The sequence below is a fragment of the Cervus elaphus genome, chromosome 10 (assembly GCF_910594005.1).
Source record: "Cervus elaphus chromosome 10, mCerEla1.1, whole genome shotgun sequence".
Classification (NCBI taxonomy): domain Eukaryota; kingdom Metazoa; phylum Chordata; class Mammalia; order Artiodactyla; family Cervidae; genus Cervus; species Cervus elaphus.
In genome coordinates, this window is record NC_057824.1 from 27,425,653 (window position 1) to 27,441,813 (window position 16,161).

At 47.4% G+C, this 16,161-nt stretch overlaps 1 protein-coding gene and 1 pseudogene across 6 annotated transcripts in view; one reads left to right on the forward strand and one right to left on the reverse strand.

The window, feature by feature from the left end:
• Positions 1-979: 979 nt before the first annotated feature.
• Positions 980-2,249, reverse strand: LOC122701427 (annotated as a pseudogene).
• Positions 2,250-2,682: 433 nt separating this feature from the next.
• Positions 2,683-16,161, forward strand: part of MRTFB (myocardin related transcription factor B) — a 214,889-nt gene continuing 201,410 nt past the window's right edge. For 2 of the 6 annotated variants that reach the window (XM_043914362.1, XM_043914360.1), the window contains exon 1: positions 11,695-12,013. The gene's annotated coding sequence lies outside the window, so the exon portion shown is untranslated. Of the gene's footprint in view, positions 2,704-11,694; positions 12,014-12,150; positions 12,328-16,161 lie in introns of those variants that run through there. The other 4 variants (XM_043914361.1, XM_043914357.1, XM_043914358.1 and 1 more) reach the window with 3 other exon arrangements.

Here is a 16,161-nt window from a genome sequence, read left to right on the forward strand (position 1 = left end):
TGGGAGGCTCCCAAACATTTACTGCTCACAGTTCAGAAGTCTGGAAGTCCAAGACCAAGGTGCTGGCTGACTCAGTGTCTGGTGACAGCCCACTTCCAGGTTAACAGACACTGACTTCTCACCGTGCCCTCATGTGGTGAAAGGGGTGGGGGAGCATAACAGGGTCTCTGTTATCTGGGCACTAATCTCCTCCTTGGGGGTTCCACCCTCATGACCTAATCACCTCCCAAAGGCCCACTCCCTAACAGCATCCCATTGAGGGCTAGGTTTCAGTGTATGAATTTGGGAAGTGGGGGAGACACAAGCATTTAGAACACAGGTCATGATTATACTCACTTGTTACATTTGGTGGGGGGGGGGAGGTTTGACCTGGTGGTAGAGGTGGTGATGGTTTTATTCACCACCGTTGAGTAGGGGCATTGGGAGGACCAATGTGAAATGCAATGGTAGTTGCAGTGACGGATGATGCCATGGATTTAGGATTCTCTTCCAAGTCAATTTAGGATTCTCTTTCAAGTCCTGGTGGTCGATGCCCCATCTCCTCAAACACCCAAGCTCTCTGCCGGCTCAGGCTTTTGTACATGGTGTCCCCTCTGCTTGGGGTTCTTCTCCATTTTTAGTGTGTTTATCTCCTTCTCATCCTTTGTAATTAGTAAACATTTGGAGGGAAATACTTTGAGACCATCCTGTTTCTCCTCATACTTGTGCCTGCTTAAATTTTAGTATCAGCCTGTGAACTTTACCTGAGACAGTTATTATTGTGGTTTTTTTTTTCCAAACAAGGAGTTTAGTTTAATTTTCTCTGGGTATTTGCAAAACACTTGGGGCCAACATAGAAAAAATAAAAGTAAAACCTCTTACAAAAGAAAGGCCTGAGCAGGATTAGTGCCTTAGCCCCTTGGAGCTATAGCCACTCTGATTGGTCCAAGGAAGTGAATAGATATTGGGAGGCTACAACAGGAGGAGAGACAATGAGAAATCACTGAGGGAGAGGGCCTCAAAGTGGGCCTTGAGGGGGAACTGGAGGCTGGGGAGTGGGTCTGGGTGGAGGGAGGGGTCTCTGCTGGTAGTTGTAGGGTGGAGGTCGTGAAGGGCCAGTGTATCCATGAGAGGGCATCAGTGGAGGAGGTCCATGCATACCATGCAGAAGCATAGGACCTGGGTGACCCATGGGAGAGCCAAACGGAGGCCCTTGGTGGGGTATGCCCACTGGAGGAAGTCCAGGATGAGGCATTCCAGGTGGTGGTCGGGGTGGTGGCTGTCCCCCAGAGCCAGGGGGCCCAGCGTGGGGGTTCCTTAAACCATGAGGGCCATGGTGGGGCCAGCTGCATCTGCATCCCTGGTTGGGGCATCCCACCCAGTGGGAGTGGGTGAGGATGTGAGTGTCCGTGTCTAGGATGTCCAGCTTCTGGGGTTCCTGCTGATGGGGGGCCATGTCCTCCAGCCCCAGGAGGCATAGGTGGTGGTGGCATGGCTGGGGGGTATCTCAGGTGGAAGGGCTCCAGGAGGCAGGAGGCTCCTGGAAGGAGGCAGGAGGAGGCATGCCTGGTAGAGGAAGCCCAGACCCCAATGATGATACCACAGGATTGGGAGCAGACAGAGGAGGGGTTGCATCTGCAAACACCTGACGAGGGCGGTCAGCCTGGGAGAGTGGGTTCTGTGCTGCCAGAAGTTGTTTAGTGCCTGAAGCCATGATGCTCGCCCTTGGAGGCCTTCTTGAATGTGTAGGCCACCGTGATTGGGTGGTTACAGAGGTACTGCCTATCCATGGCCTCAATTGCTACATCCAAAGCATCAAATGAGACAAAATTAATAAAGGCATAACCTTAGGAGTTGCCTGTGTCAGGGTCCTGCATATTCTTGGGGGTTTGTAAAATAACCCCAAAGGTGCTAAAGGTATCATAAAGCAACTTATCAATCTTTGGGTCCAGGTTCCCAGTGAAAATGTTGGCCCCCACATCCAGATTTTTGTTGTGAGCTGTTGCCTTTTTCACCCTTGTTGGCTTCCCATCAAGTTTGATCATGTTCATGATCTTAATGGCATAGTCAGCATCTTTCTCATTCAAGAATTCCACAAAGCCGTAGCATTGGTGCTGACCAGTGACACTATCCTTTGGCATATTCGTGTTCACTACTGGCCCTGCCTGGAGAAATAGTTCCCACAGCAGTGGTTTGCTAACCTTCTCATTGGGGGCTCCCTCGTACACAGTGGCATCCTGGTTCCACTCAGAGATTGGCCTGGCCGCCATGGTGAAAGTGCTCCCGCCATCTCCAGGCAGTGATCCCACCCCCTGATTATTATTGTGGTATTCTAGTGGTGGTTTTTTATCTCCCTCATACCTTCTACATTTATTAATTGTAATTCTTCTTTAAGGTAAGACTCCCTTCCTTCCACCAATATGGACTCATGGGTATTTATTTTATTCTGTGGCTTATAATCCAATACTATCATTATTTTATTGCTCCAATCATTCCAGCTTTGACCACTGAGAGCTATTCAGGCTGGCTCCTGTATCCTTAATAAGCCCCCAACCTGGTGTTTTTTTGTTTTTTTTTTTTGAGCAATTCTCTATTTTCTGGCAATACATGGTGTTCCAGGCTCATCTTGTATTTTCCTTGCTCCAGCTTTGGAATCAACCACTTCTCCAAGGAGCCCTGGTTCCTTTCACTGAAGAATGGTGTTTAGAAACCAAGATCTGGGTGGTAAGTGTGCTCATTGCTACTGGGGATTCTTTGCTTATAGGTCTTTTCAGTTCAGAGTTTGGAGATGTATTATCCACTCATACACACTTCTATATTTATATTTGTATCTATTTTTTTAAACTTTAGTTCATACTGATACTACTGATTTCAATTCATCACCATAGGGTCATTCATGTCTCCCTCCTTATTTGTAACTTTCCTGAGTTGTAACTTCATTTGTTTTTTTTAATCGAAGAGCTTGATAAATTGTGAAAAAATATTCCCTTCTCATCCCTGTGCTCTTCTTTTCTCCCCTGGAAATGACCGATGTGAATATACAACTGAATGCTAGATGTTGCTGTTAGAAGCTAGACCAAGAGAACCCAGTAGAATTCATGGTCCTTCTTAACGCAAAAAGCACTAATTACACACTTTATCAGCAGTGGGGTGCAAGAGGGTCAGCTGAGGCTCTGGAATGTGAGCTCATGGTCCCAGTCAAATGAGTCAGATGGGAATGCAAATTTTATTCAAGCAGTTGTATGGTTTTGGGGAAAAAAAAAAAAAGTTTGCCTATTTTCTTTCCCTGTCTGGAGAAAACGCTCACCCCATGGTCCTCCGACCCTGAGCACTGTCCTTGCTCCTGGAAACTCTTTGCCTCTCTCTGGCTGCCCTCTTACCTCCTCGCTGATTTCTGCCCCCTGCCCCTCCCAACACATAATGCTGCCCCCTTTCCCTCTGACTTCTTAATCTGTATTTCCACTTTCACAGACTTTGTGAATTTTCACTTACATGCAGATCCCAGCAGAAACCATTCATGGCTGGGTCTTCAGAACCTTCTCAATCAGAAAAGCCAACTTTACATTTTTAAAAATTTTGTTGTCTGAGGTTTGGTTTTCCTCTTCCGTTCCCTGTTCCTGTAACACGTCGGGTGTGGGGGAATGTTCTGTTTTTCCGTCCTTTCATAACAGCCTGGAGTTGTTCAGCATGAAACCTCAAGGAATTCTTTGCTGAAAACCCATGTTTTGCCCTCCACCCTCCGAACATGTAAGGAAGAGCAAGGGTGGCTCACTCTGATGGCATATGAAGCACTTTTTAATTTGAAACTCAAGAGCCTGACTCTTTTAGCTCCCTCTGGGGAAAAACAAAAGCCTGTTGGAAGTATTATTCCTTTTAGTGTTATCAACAATTCCAGCAGCCCACAGGCCTATTTGACTGGGATTCTGCCAATCTCACGGCCAGGGGAGGGCACACCTTTGCAGTGGTCTGGTCTAACCCGAAATGAAGCCAGAATGAACCCAGAGGGGGCTGATGTCAAGTCAGTGAGAGAGAGCCTCAGGATAGCCCTTATTTTCTTAGCTGTATCCAGGAAGCCTGGATAGAAGGGTACTGGCAGCCATAGACTTCTTCAAGAGTCGACTAAGCAGAGGGTGCCCAGGATGCTAAGTCATTGAGGGCACAGAACCGTCAGTGGGACAATGAAGAATTGCTTTCAAGAATTCTAAGGTTACTGTCTGTTCTTGGAAGGAATGCTCAGCAAAGTCACTTAGGGCTGGTGGGAACAGAGGAGGATGTGGTGAGTAATAATACTAACAATGATAGCCATGGGGGCATGCTGAGTTGTAATAGTAATAGTAATAACAAGGAGACGATGACGGCAATGATAACAATGATGAAATCGACTGGAAATTAATCCAGTTCTTCTTTATGAGCCAGGCGGTATGCATACATTTTAAAAATTTATTTATTACTATTATTTTTTGAATTTTTGGCTGCGCTGGGTCTTCACTGCTGCATGGGGGCTTTCTCTAGGTACAGAGCTCAGGCTTCTCATTGTGGTGCCTTCTCTTACTGTGGAGCAAGGGCTCTAAGGCGCTCCAGCTCACTAGTTTTGGCTCACAGACTCTAAAGCACGGGCTCAGAAGTTGCGGTGCAGGGCCTCAGTTACCCTGTGGCACGTGGGATCTTCCCAGACCAGGCATCGAGCCCGTGTCCACTGCGTTGGCAGGCGGGTTCTTAACCACTGGACCACCAGGGAAGCCCAGTTGTACATAAATTTACTGTAGACATTGTATCTCATTGAGTTCTCACAACTATGTGAGGCAGGTACTGTCATTAGTCCCATTTTTCATCTAAGAAACTGAGGCTCACAAGATATTACAGATGGGGATTGCAGTCACAAAGCTACAAAGTGGCTAGATTAGAACCCCAAACCTACTTTCTGAAATACTTCGCTGTGTGGTCTTCTTTTTTTTTTCGCTGTGTGGTCTTCTTTGGTCTGACTTGTAAGCTGCAGTGCTTTGATTTCCCTGAGCTAGGTATTCAGGTGGTTGTGGCTGAAGCTTTAGCACAAGGGCCCACAATGCTGATCAGACAGCCTCGGGAAAGGAAGCGAAGGGCCTTCCTTCCACAGGTTGCAATCTAATGGAGGAGGCACTTGCAGGGTAGAGCCTGTAGAGCCATGCTGTGGGGAGTGGTCAAGTGTGGAGGCTGGGTCCTTCAAACTGGGGATGCAAAGATTTGGCCAGTATTGGGAGGCAGGGTGGTTGGAAGAGAGGAAAGGCAAGCCAGGCAGAGGCACCAGCGGGAGCCAGAGGACCAAGGTATGAAATACAGAGTGGTGAGCACAGCAAGAAGTTTGGTGTGGCTAGAAGCTAGGGTCCTAGGGGAAGGGGAAGAGAGTTCTAGGTGAACAGCTATAGCTGAACAGCCAGAGGCCTTGCGTGAACCAGCTATACCCAGTGTTTAAGAACGTGGGCTCTAGATACAGAAGAACCTGGGTGTGGATTCCAGTTCAGCCTTGTTACTAGCTGTGTGACCACGGGCAATGTTTTAGAAACATCTTGAGTTTCGATGTTCATATTTGGAAAACAGAGACAAATAATGCCGTATATATTAGGATGAGGAAACAGGGAGTCCAAGTACCCCATCTTGGGTCACACCATTGATAGATGAATTTTCCAGGATGCACACTTACTTTCTATTACACAGACAACTGTATAGTTCACAGTGGTGCCGGTTTAGTCACTGAATTGTGTCTGACTCTTTGCGACCCCATGGACTGTAGCCCTCCAGGCTTCTCTGTCCGTGGGATTTGCCAGGCAAGAATACTGGAGCGGGTTGCTGTTTCCTTCTCCAGGGGATCTTCCTGACCCAGGGATTGAACCCAGGTCTCCTGCATCTCCTGCACTGCATGTGGATTCTTTAACCTACCGAGTCACCAAGGAAGCCCCGCCTAGTTCAGAGAGTTCCTATATATACTCACTTAATGTTACAGATTTTAGATCACAAAACCATATTTGCATTGTAACTTTTCTCTCTGTAGCTGTCGTCTCTAGTCTATGTGGACCTCAAGGGTGAGGACCCTGCCCTACTCTACCATCATATGGTGGGGCAATAGTAACGCAAGGGTCTCAGACTTGCCAGGGCATCAGAATCTCTGGGGGGATAAAAGCAGAGGACTGGGCCCCCTCTCAGATATACTGCACCCGAACCTTCAGGACTGCTGTCTGCACTTTCTGTCTTGTCCATTTGGGGTTTGAACCACAACAGAGAAGTGTTTCTAGAGTAAATGAGAAAATGACCATATTGTATGTGTCGATCACTATGGGCTAGTATGTGCTTTGACAACCATCAGTTCAGTTCAGTTCAGTCGCTCAGTCGTGTCCAACTCTTTGCGACCCCATGAACTGCAGCACGCCAGGCCTCCCTGTCCATCACCAACTCCCGGAGACCACCCAAACCCATGTCCATTGTGTCGGTGATGCCATCCTCTGTCATCCCCTTCTCCTCCTGCCCTCAATCTTTCCCAGCATCAGGGCCTTTTCAACAGCCAACAATACTGGTTTGGTTTTTGCTCACATCATGTGTCCATGATGGATAGGTTGCGGGCTCTGCTCAATAGAGCAGCAACCCAGAAGTGACACATATTCCCTCCATTCACATTCTTTGGCTGGGACTACTCATGTGACCCCAACCCAGGGGTCCAGGAAGTGGGTTCCACTGTGTGCCAGAAGGTGGGGAGCCAGAGGTCTTGGGTGAACCATACAGATGACTGCCAGATTCTATGAGGCTGGCATCATTAACTTCATTTACATCTGAAAGTACATCTTAAGAAGCTTGCTCAAGGTCATATAGCAAATATGGAGCTGAATTTGAGTTCTTTGTCTGTTGTTTTTTTCCCCTGGCTCAAGGCCACACTCTTTTTTTTTTTTTTTAATGGAATGAGACTGGATGGGGCATGGCATTAAACATAGTGGTTAAAAGTCTGGGATCTGGCTTGCCTCCAGAACTTCAGCTCTGCCACTTACCAGATGTGTGAGCTGGGCAAGTGACAGAACCACTTGGTGCCCTTCAAAGAGACAGTCCAAGGCTGGGATGGGCAGTGTAAGAATGTTTTCTGGAATGAAGTGTTTGGGGCCAGGTTGGTGGCTCAGCTGGTAAAGAATCTGCTTGCAATGCGGGAGACCTGGGTTTGATCCCTGTGTTGGGAAGATCCCCTGGAGAAGGGAACAGCCACCCACTGCAGTATTCTGGCCTGGAGAATTCCATGGACTGTATAGTCCACTGTGTTGCAAAGAGTCGGACACGTCTGAGCGACTTTCACTCATGCTCACTCAGGGCTTGCCTGAGTGGGACTGATATTGGGTGGGGTTGAAGGAGGCTGGTAGACAAAGGTTCCCTGGGTTTGGGTGGTTCCTGACACACCCAGGAAAGATGCGTGTCTATTCTCCATAAGTTGCTTCTTTCTTCCCTGCATCATTGTGAATGTTTGATCTGCAAAGAACAGAGAAGCCAACTCGGGTTGATTTGACCTCATGCATTAGCTCAGGGAGGGGCTTACCCAGGTGGCTCAGTGGTAAAGAATCTGCCCACCAATGCAGGAGCCACAGTTTCGATACTAGGGTTGGGAAGATCCCCTGGAGTAGGAAATGGCAACCAGTTCCAGTATTCTTGCCTGGGAAAATTCCATGGACAGAGGAACCTGGTGGGCTACAGTCCATGGGGTCGCAAAGAGTTGGACACAACTGAGTGACTGAGTACCATCAGCGCAGAGAAGGAGATGTCCAGGGCCTTACAGGTCTGATATCAGTCTAGCAGCTTGGTGATGTAGTCAAGCACTCAGATCTTTTGGTTTCTCTGCTGTGCCAAGCAGACCTTATCGTATCCCTCAGTTGTGGAAACTATTGATGGCAACTGAGATTCCAAACCAGGCAGGGAGTGTGTTCCGTGATATTCAGTGTTGGCTATGAGTTCGTGATCTTCAAAGGGAAGAATTCACTCTGAGACCAAAGGAACACAGTAGCTTGGGTCTTTGCAGCAGTTTAACAGTTTTGTTTAAAGTCAGAAAGTAACAGAGAGAGCTTCTGGCACAGACACCAGAAGAGACCCACATACCCAAGACATCTTATTATATAACTTTTGACCTGTTACTAAAAAGAGTTTTTGTAGCGGACTGGACAGTTAATATTAGGTCATTTTGTTTCCCTTAGATCTTGTAATGAAGGTCAATCTCCTGACATCAAGGAGATTGTTCCTATGGCTCCTTTATTATCAATTAACCACTTTCCCAGCTCTCACATCTGTTGTGGGTAACCGGCCATAGATTCCAAATGGCCATAAATTCCAAGACATAGGTGACTACATGACTGGGTCCAATGGACTCCCTGCCAACCTGCCTAAGGAATGCTATCAAGATTGAGCTGGTTTCCTGGGGCTCTTTCTTCCAACAAAGAAGGTTCCTCTCACCACAGCCCCAGCGAGTCTTTCTCCAAGTCTCATTGGCTCCAGCCAGCTTCGGCCTGTGAGAGGTCAGCATTCTTGGTGGAAATGCTGGCTGATTTAAGCAGAAAGGGGAATGTAATAAAGGATGTTAGGTCTCCCACAGAATCATCAGGAGGGCTGGAGGAAAGAAATTGAGGCTAAGCTTCTAGGAAAAATGCCCCAAACCACATTGCACGCCTGGCCCAATCAGCAAACCATCAGGCCGCCTGACTTTGCCGTCACCACGACCACCACTGCCGTCAGCTCTCATGTGGCTTCTCCACTGGGAGCTCGGCCCTGCACCCGCCACCCCCAAAGCCGGTCACTTTGGCCACTGGTCACATCAACAGAAATGAAGCTCAGCTTCACATGGTACCTCTGGCCAGCAAAGCCTGTGTCATACCCCTTGTCCTGGGTGCAAGGGAGGCAGGATATTTGCATCCTGATTTCTAACACTCGGGTGGTGGGATGTATTCATATGATGTGAGATTTCCTCAAATACAGATTGGCTGGAGATAATGAGCTTGGATTGCCCAATGGGGAAGGATGGGTATGTGGAGACCAATGGCATTGTCCGTGACACTCTCATCTCCAGGTGGGTTCTCTCCTCTCCACTCTTCCCATGTGCTCAGAGTATGTACCTGCCTGAGATGCCTTTTTAAAAAGATATATATGTGTGTGTGTATATATATATTCATTAATTTGGCTGTGCCAGGCCTTTGTTGGGGCATGAGGGATCTCTAATTGCAGCATGTGAACTCTTAGTTGTGCCATGAAGGATCTAGTTCTCCGACCAGAGATTGAACCCAGGGCCCCTGCATTGGGAGTGTGGAGTCTTAGCTACTGGACCACCAGTGAAGCCCCTGAGATACTTCATAAGGCCCCAGTCCACATTAATCTCCCAGTTTCCCTCCCTCATCTATTCCTTGCTGAGCCATTCTTATCTCCTATTCCTTGTTCTCCTCTTTCCTCATTGCCTAGTTATGGGCAATGATAACCCATGATAATGCACCCTCCAGAACTCAAATTCAAGTCAAGTTCTTTCCTACCCTTCCATTCAGGCTTTTTTTTTTTTTTTTAAACCTGGTCATTTGCTCTTCTTTTTCATTCTGTTTATCACATAATATTTCAACATGTATTGGTTCAGTTATTAAATTAACATCCCTCTTCCCTCTAGGCCATCAATGTGATGAGAGCCTAGACTGTGTCTTGCTCACAGCTACTAACACAGTAATTGGCATTTAAGTGTTTAAGTTTTTATTGAGTGAATGAGCATGAAACAAATCCCTTTATGAGCATTTATAAAGTTACTCTTGGATCAAAGACATTTTAATAGTGATTTCTGGAAACCACAGGTTAAACCCTTAGAGGTGTCAATACTTTAGAATCACCCAGAATTTTTTGGTCCATCTGTAATGCCCTTCACAGATCCTGTTACATCCATCCCTGCCCTGTGAGGATCACTTCGGGGTGAGCTGAGCTGTTGTCATTGATGGGAACCTGTGACGTGCCTTGTGTCAGGGTAGAAACCTAACCGGGAGTACTGTGGCCTGAGGGTGGTGGCAGCTTCAGTTCCTATAAAAACTTTCCTCATGATATCATACTGGTTATATTAACCCCCAACCTCACCAAAATTCTCTTACCAAGTTTCAGCTTAAATGTTTCTTTTTTCTTTTTGTTAACAACTTAAAATATTTGGGTGGCTTTTCCTGTATAAGGGGAGCCTTTTATAAAACAGGTTGCCAGTCACCCAGGAAACTGGGAAGGGAGAGCACATCAAAGCTCCAGGAGAGTCTTCAGGTCTCTTTCCACCATCAGGAGGAAGGGTGGGGGTAATTTCATCCACTAAAAAGCAGTGGATTGTTTAAGGTGTGCTAGAAACTAATTTTATTCCCATGTCTGAGCAGATAGGGCCACATCCTCCAAATTGATTTGGAATTTATATTGAGAGATGGGGAAAGAATAAAATAAACAGCCTACCAACGTAACAATAGCTATAATTTACTGAGTGCTTAAGGCACTTTTTTGACATGCTTCACATACATTAACTGGATGCATATTCCCAATAGCCCATTTACATCTTTATTTTAGAGGAGAACATCAAGGCACAATCCACCTGGATATAAATGGTATCTTAGATTGGAGTCCTGATCTCAGGAGATATCTAACTTTTCAGCTGTATGAAGATACAGGCTTTTGAATCTGGGGAGAAACTTGTTGGTCACTGAGGCCAAAGTTTGTTGGCCTGGGACAGACTGACCTGGTGGAACCCCAGCCCTCCCACTTAGCACCTGTATGTACCCTTAGGCCCTTGTTTCCTTATCTGCAAAATGGGAACACAGACCTCCCTCCCAATGGAAATCAGCTAATGAATGGACAGCACCTGGTGCAGCGCTTGGTAACTTGTCACTGCCCATCATCTGTGATTTCCCTTCCTCTCTTTCATTCATTTCATTCATCAGGTGGATCTGGTGATGTTTGAACCTGGAGGGCATCTATAACCTCTGGCCTGCAGTGTTATTTCTAGAGGGAGTGGGCAGGCTTGCAGGGTGGGCAGGCCAGTGTTTGCTGAGATGGATTTGACTGTCAGACGGGCTGGGCAAGCCCCTGCAGACCCTCATGCAAGATAAAGGAATAGCTAGAACCTCCAAGGCTTTCAACAGCTTGTTTTTTACAACAAGCTGTTTTTTTACAACAGCTTGTTGGCCCAGACATGCTAGCTCATGAGACTTTAGTGAGAGGCAGTACTGGGTTCTGGACTCAGACTCAGGTTCAAACCTCATCTTACAGTGGAGACGAGCCAATTTCTTCATCTCCTTGAGTCTCCATTTTCCTATGACTTGACTAGGAAGAATATTGGTAGTGACCTTGAAATGCCCTCAATAACTGCTAGCCCGTCGTTTATTAGAAACAATTATATAAGGTTAAGATTTTATCCCCAGGAAGAAGTCACACCCTCCTCGGAGCCCCCTAACACCCATGTAAATACATTCTGGTTCTATGTCTTGTGTCCCATCCTACCGTGCTATCATCAAAACGCCACCAGTCTAAAGAGGAGACACGGTCTGGCACAGGGGGCCTTAGGAAGTTCGGGTAATGAGGGAGAAGCATTTTGCTGACCGCAGCTCTATAAAACCAGAAGGACTGCAGCAACTGCCCTCCTAGGAGCGCGTGAACCGTGGGAGGGAAGTAAAGAAGGGCTGAGATTTGGCGCCCTCAGCGGAAGAAGGAACAGGGACAGAGCCTGGGGATCGTCATGGAGGCGGGAAATCGGGGCTTCGGTTTAAGCAACAGACAACCCCGGATGCCCACTCCTAGCTGCGTGACCCAGCGGTAGTTCTTAACCTGGCCAAGCCTCCGTTTTATCGCCTCTGGAACGGAGAGGATGGTAATACCCACTTCTTGGTGGAACTTGTGAGGACCCAGGAAGTTTTAGAAGTACTCGGCACCCAGGAAGCATTCCAAGACTGGCTGAAGGGATCACTGTTGTCGCTGTGCTCAGAGCTTTTGCAAGGGCTCGAAGGTCCAGGCCCCCGGGCGCGCGCATGCGCACGCGCACCCGGCCGGCCAGGTGAGAAGGAGGCGGCCGACCCGCACCTGGCATTTAACCCTTCACCTTCACGGAAGTGGGCGGGACGGGCGCAGGGACCAGGACGCGGGGTCGCGAGCCCGCCTAGACTTAACCCCGAGGCGAGGGGGCTGCTCCTGAGGAGGGCGTCCAGCCGTTTCCAGGCCGGGGTCCGCGCGCGGCGCGGGGAGGGCGGGGAAGCGCGGAGGGGAGCGAAGTCTCGCGAGATCGCGCGCGGCGGCGGTAGCGGCGGCGGCGGCGGCGGCCCGGGAGGTGAGCTGCGGGCGGCGGCGGCTGCCGTTGGGGCTGAGGAGCGGGTGAGAGCGGCGGAGGCCGAGGGCCAGGCAGGGGAGCCGGCCGGGCGGGCGGGCGGCCCGCGTTCTGGGCGGCCGCCTCAGTCGGCCCCGCGGCTGCAGCGGAGTCGCCCGGTCCGCGCTGTCCCGGGACCCGAGCGGGCGCGGCGCGGCGGGGCGGGGCGGCCGGGCCGGGGCCGCGGGGCTGTCGGGCCAGTCCCCTCGCAGCCCGCGTCCGCTCGCGGGTGCGACCGCGGGACGCGCCTCCGTTTCCCCCGGCGGCGCGTTGGCGCTGGAGGACGCGGCGCTGCCGGGGCCGGCAATACAGTTCAGTGAGCCTTAACCGTCTGCCCACACTTAGGCGGTTCCGCTCGGGGCTGCACGCAGAGGTGAAGCGCCCTGCCCAGGGTCACGCCGCTGGGACGCGGTGGAGTCGGGGTTCACACCCGGGCACGGCGACTCCAGCGCCCCGCCCCGTCCTTGCCTCCCATCCTTCTCCCCGCCCCCACTCGCGGAGTTTTAGGGCTCGAATTCTCCTCAGGTCCCGATTGAGCTGCAGAGGGTGTGTCTGCCCCCCCCCCCTCCCCCGGCCTCCTAATTGAATGCAGCTTGGCACAGGAGTTTCTTGGGGGAGAGTCCTCGGCCTTTGTCAGCTTCCCCAAAGGGTCCCTGTACCCGAAATGAACAAAAACTTTTCTTTGGCCCTGTGTGAGGGCAAAAGTGGGCTTAAAAGCAGCGATGTGTGTCTGGGGTGGGATGTCCGATTGAATGGAAGTAGAATATTGGAGCCCAGGGCTTGCTTTAAGCAAAGGAAACTTTTTTTGTTGTTGTTCAGCACGTGATTCCACACTTTGGAGCAGTGGTGCTCAACTTTGTCAGAACCAAGGCCCCTCCCCTTTGCAGCAACTGTTTCTAAAGCCCCCTTTACAGCTCCAGTGAAATTCATCAGAAATAAAAGCTGCCTACGTACGTAATTGAAAACCACTGTGATGCTCCGATTTAAATGTTAGAAATAAAAGAACAATACATGACATGCATTGCCACATCACGTCTCGCACTTGCCTGCTGTGCCTTGGACTGGACTGCTCCTACCTGCTTCTAGTGAATAAGCTTGGGTTGAAGAGAGGTAAAAATGTCAGGAGCTATTTCATACAAGGAAAGGAAAGATTAGAGGTTTAGGTAGACATGGGAGTGGAGGACACCTTAAGTGTTGGAATAACTTATTTATGATTATGAAGATACACGCCTAGATTGAGTTAGGAGTAACAGGACTAGAGAAAGTACAGACCATCTCAGACAACATATAAATAATACTAATATAGCCCTTTCTTAAATGCCAGACTTTCAAACAACATTGTAGGGCATCTTTTGTGCCGCAAGCTTTGAAATACTGCCGCTTTGAGGCACCGTGCTGGATTCCTACTGCTTCTCTCTGATAATGAATAAAATATTAGCTAGATTGAAGGGTTTTTGTTTGATTCGGTAGCAGTATCTCACATAGTGTAGATAAGCTCATTGTTCTGACACTGCAGTTATATGTTGAGTTAATGTGTGGTGTGTGGAAATAGTCACTCATTTTCAGACCCTAGTCATTCAGTCTCAACTTGCCTCACTTTAGCTACCTTCTCTTAAATTACTAGGGTTTTTCCCCTAATTTCTTGTAAAATATTTAGTACTATGTTCTGAAGTAAAGCCAGTTAAGGTGACTAATCTGGCTGGTCATTGAAAAGTCTCAGGACCAGGCTAAATCTTCATTATGCGGATCTAGCCCACGCATTGTGAGAAGTTCGAGCATCTTGGCTCCCAAGCTGTAAATGCCAGTGGTGTACCCCAATCACTTTGATAACTAAACATGTCAGAGGACCGCACATGTCTCAAGGACTAGCTCCCTTGAGAGTGACTCTATATTGTAGACTCAGTTATAGCAGGGAAGGGGGCAGGATTTAACTGACAAACAATGTTTGTTGGGAACATTTTTTTCCCTGCTCTTTCTGCATGTGTGTTAAGTAGTTTCAGTCATGTCTGACTCTTTGGGACCCCATGGACTGTAGCCCGCCAGGCTCCTCTGTCCATGGGATTCTCCAGGCAAGAATACTGGAGTGGGTAGGCGTACCCTCTTCCAGGAGGTCTTCCCTACCCAGGGATCCAACCCGTGTCTCTTGTGGCTCCTGTATTGCAAGCGGATTCTTTACTGTTGAACCATTGGGGAAGCCATTCTTTCTTTCTGCTTACTAATATCCGTGTTAGAGAATTTGATCAATGCATATTGAACAAGAGTGAAAATTAAAATGAACTATAGTTACGTTGTCCTCTGTGCTCCTGATAGGATTCATTAGAAATTCTGATTTCATTTGAAACTGCGTTAGCCTTGGGGAAAATGCAAATTGAGTTAAGATAGTTCAACTCCAACTATTATACAGCTGTAGTGTAACATGATGAATTTGTTCAACTTTTGTTAAGTCCACAAAGGAAGTTTATTTTTCCTTTCTGTTGGATAGATAAAGTGACTTCTTTACTGTAAGAAGTTTGTTGTTCATTTGCTTGTTACTTTTGAAAGGTGCTATGGAAACAAACATGTAAGTAAGGTTCTTGTCAGAATAGAAGGATGTATTTTAAATTGCCTAGAGATAGATACATTGAATACTTCTCGACGCAAAAATTATCCAAATTAAGAATGATTAATTTTTATTACTTTGTGCAAGCAGTATCATGTTTCAGGGTAAAAAGAGGTCACTCCTTTTTTGTTTTTTAAATCACTACCTTTTTAAAAAATACTCCTGTACAAAAATGAACCAAGTCATATTATGTGGATGTTGAAACTTTTCCACTGTTTAGGTATGGGGACAAATTGTTGAGTGAACAAAAATCCATGCCTCTGTAGACGAAAATGCATAATTTATTATGTACATATCTCAGATTTGAAATTAAGCCATTTCACTGATTTTTAAGATGCATGTCTGAGACAGACTACTGTCTTAAAATTGACGTGTCATGGTTTAATTGGCAGCTTTTGTTCTTTCTTAGTGTTACAGAATAATAGTGTATATGGAAATGATGGCATCTTAGATGCAGTGAGATAGGGATATGTAGAAATTTCAGCACATTGATTAATGTTTAACACCAAAAACTTTGTCCAAAGAATGACTTGCAAAATGCAGATACATACCAGTTCCAGGTTCTTCCATCTAAATTAGAATTCTTTACTTGGAAGATTTCTGTAAACATTTCTCCCCCATGTAAAGCAAATAGAGAATCAGTGTTTGGAAGTATAAGAACCATTTGAAAATATGTTTAGAAGGAAACAAACTACTTGATCATTTTTCATGGAGAGGAGATGGTGTGGCTAATGTTTTTAGTAAAGGTAATCAGACAGTATAACCAGGCGGATGTATGAATATGCCTTCTTTTTTTTTTTTCCCCCATTCTGAAAGATTCCTCAGTCCACTTATAAATGAAAGTTGTCTCAAATGAGACATCCTTAAGTTGAATTTCAACAATTCACTGTTATTTTAATAAGATATAGTAGCTCAGATGGTAAAAAATCTGTCTGCAATGCAGGAGACCTGGGTTCAATCCCTGGGTCAGGAAGATACCCTGGAGAAGGGAATGGCAACCCACTCCAGTATTCTTGCCTGGAGAATTCCTTGAACATAGGAGGATGACAGGCTACAGTCTGTGGGGTCGCAAAGAGTTGGACACGACTGAGCAACTTTCACTTTTTTCACTGAATGTATTTATTCTGTGTTAAAGACAATTTATATGGGAGGCTACCTGGTGTCCCCCCGCCTAGAAATCTGTGTAAGGACTCCACTGAGGGCCGGTTTCATAGGAAGCTCGACCACTGAAGACTGCATGCCT